Below are 3460 nucleotides of genomic sequence, written 5' to 3' on the forward strand. Positions count from 1 at the left end.
TAACAGTATGTGTTCAAACCACAAGGCACAAGAGCCACAGAAATTAGTCCTCATCTGAATAATTGGGTGTGCAATAATACCTGCAGAAATGGTAAGGGCACTTTGGCCCAGTGACAGTCTGTACTTCTGAGCCAGGAAGCCTGGGTTTCCACCTGCTGTAGAAATGTGTGATAATGTCTCTGAGCAGGTCGATATAGAAAATATCTACCTGGACAAGATCAAGTTCCAGAGTGCAGGGGTAGAAGGAATATTCTTAGCGCTCCAGAAAAGTTTTATTTGAAATGAAGCCTAACCTCTAGTCAGAACATGGACAAATATGAATTGATTAGAGAGAACCAGCATTTTATTTAGGGAAGGCTAAGTAAGGTAAGCTGCTATTCTTTGAATGAGGTCATTCAAGTCAGGTATATGTGTCTAATGAAGCCTTTTATATCGTCTTACAGAAGGCAGTTACTAAGGCTCAATGCAAGAGACGGTTAACAAAAATGAAACTGCATGGAATTGGAGGTTATCCATTACTTGGACAGATAGTTAGTTGGAAAGACAGGAGACATAACCAAGAGATAGTGGGTACCTACTCCAACTGACAGAATGTGACAAGTTTCCTCTGGAGATTTGAACTACTTTTTTTTGTGAAAACTACTCATTAAATTTAATGAGTAATGTAGCAATGTATGGGAGCAGAAAGGTCCTAAGGGACATCGATCAATCCAACTAATCGACAAAGCGATAGTAAATGCAAGAATGAGGTTTTCCACTTTTGAATCCAAAATAGAAAGGTCAAAACATTTTCTATGTATTAAGAAGCAACAATCTTTGGAGGAAGAGAGAGATTTAGGGGCCAATATATTAAAATTACAAAAAGCTATTAAACTGGTGCAAAAATAGTTGAAAATGCTAACAGAAAATAGAGGCAATTTTTTTTGGCCTAAGTGTAAGTTGCATCAAGCTTGAGACAAGAGGCCTTGTGAGATTTCTCACCACATCTTACCAACCACACTCATTAATTACCTCCACCATCCCTATGACATTCCTCATGTCCGATTTCATCCCCACCTTATCACATGCTGTTCCTCGAACCACTCACTGTTAACTGGATATCTACCAAATGACCAGCATCCCTTCGCCTACATCACCTGTGAAAGGCTGCTGTGCACCCAGACAAGTATTGGTAATCCAGCATGCCCCTTATTGGCAATATTTTGCCTCAGCAGCTTCAAAGCCATGCTGTTCATGGCACACAGACAATATGGCTAATAATCTCTTGCACATATAACTGTATTCTTACATTCTAGTCACTGTTTAACAAGCAGACAACACCTGTCCTTAGCTACAATCTGTCTAAACACCGCCCCTAGGTCAAACGTCAATTTTGAAGCTCCTCGGATGCTGCCTGAACTGCTGTGCTCTTCCAGCACCATTAATCCAGAATCTGGTTTCCAGCATCTGCAGTCATTGTTTTTACCCACTGCTGCTCCTTCCCCTTGCTCATTGGAGACCCTATTTTGTCATTAACAAAGGGTCACTGTATTCAAAATGTTACTTCTGTCTTTCTCTCCATGGATGCTGCCAGACCTGCTGAGTTTCTCCAGCAATTTCTGTTTTTGTTTCAGATTTCGAGCTTTGTTTAATCGCCAGATTTTTGTTAGATAAGGATATTAAAGGTTGATTAATTAAGTCAGATTAGTGGAATTGAAATAGAAATCAGCCATTTATAAATTATATTGTGCTACACTCTGAATTGGCTTGTTCCAATCCCATATAGGACCTCACTCACAAACAACCTGGAATTAGACCTGTCAGGAATACAACCCTAACTTCCTCAAAGGCAGGACAATATAGAGGAAAATCTTAAGATGACCAGTATTCAGGGCATCTCCTCAATTATCACTACAAGAGACATGAGAACATATTTGATTACAGAAGTCTTCCTTGTGCACGCCAGTTCATTTTTAACACAGTGTCTCCAGTCCCAAATAAAACAACATGACCTCAATCCAATATGAAAAAAACAGACTTTGTCATCCACAGGTCAGCTGGTTACATCCCATTCTTCCTTAAAACGATCTGGGAGAGCAGAGTTCCCAAGCTCTGGCAACTTCAAGCAAATCCGGCTTTCATATACAAGATTCTAATCACATATCATCTGTACATTCAGTGAGTAGAAGGTATTTTATTCCTGAAGCTTGCTGTCAATATTATCTTATATATACAGCACTTTGGGACTGACTATAGTCTGCCGAAAGTCGACACAATACTGTCTGGCCACCATAAAAAACGTATTGAATTCACCTGCTGTCTGAAAGCTCTTTTCAGTGATTTGAAGAGTGCATACCTGGATGCTAGAGAGAGTGATATGTCACAGGTCCTATTCGATTAGATGAAACTATCTAGTATTATAAAAGTTAAGTGGAGTGGTAACTTAATTTTCCACCAGACAGAGCAGGCAGCAGCATGCTAGTTAGAATTTAATGTCTTCTGAATTAACTTACTTGTAGTAAATCATTGCTGTTGCTACGACATTGGTTAGGCCACTTTTGGAATTTTGTATGCGATTCTGACCCCTCTGCTATAGGAAAGATGTTGTAAAACTTGAAAGGGTTCAGAAAAGATTTACAAGGATGTTGCCAGGGTTGGAGGATTTGAGCTACAGGGAGAGGCTGAATAGGTTGGGACTGTTTTCCTTGGAGCGTCTGCGGCTGAGGGTTGACTTTATAGAGGTTTATAAAATCATGAGGGGCATGGATAGGATAAATAGACAAAGTCTTTTCCCTGGGTGGGGTAGCCGAAAATGAGAGGTCATAGGTTTAAGGTAAGAGGGGAAAGATTTAAGGGACCTAAGGGGCATAGAACATAGAACATATAACAATACAGCACAGAACAGGCCCTTCGGCCCACGATGTTGTGCCGAACTTCTAACCTAGATTAAGTACCCATCCATGTACCTATCCAAATGCCGCTTAAAGGTCGCCAATGATTCCGACTCTACCACTCCCACGGGCAGCGCATTCCATGCCCCCACCACTCTCTGGGTAAAGAACCCACCCCTGACATCTCCCCTATACCTTCCACCCTTCACCTTAAATTTATGTCCCCTTGTAACACTCTGTTGTACCCGGGGAAAAAGTTTCTGACTGTCTACTCTATCTATTCCTCTGATCATCTTATAAACCTCTATCAAGTCACCCCTCATCCTTCGCCGTTCCAACGAGAAAAGGCTGAGAACTCTCAATCTATCCTCGTACGACTTCCTCTCCATTCCAGGCAACATCCTGGTAAATCTTCTCTGCACCCTCACCAAAGCTTCCACATCTTTCCTAAAGTGAGGCGACCAGAACTGCACACAGTACTCCAACTGTGGCCTAACCAAAGTCCTGTACAGCTGCAACATCACTTCACGACTCTTGAATTCAATCCCTCTGCTAATGAACGATAATACTCCATAGGCCTTCTTACAAAC

The sequence above is a fragment of the Chiloscyllium plagiosum genome, unplaced genomic scaffold (assembly GCF_037043375.1).
Source record: "Chiloscyllium plagiosum isolate Xiang-an unplaced genomic scaffold, Cpla_swu_hap1 HiC_scaffold_19, whole genome shotgun sequence".
Classification (NCBI taxonomy): domain Eukaryota; kingdom Metazoa; phylum Chordata; class Chondrichthyes; order Orectolobiformes; family Hemiscylliidae; genus Chiloscyllium; species Chiloscyllium plagiosum.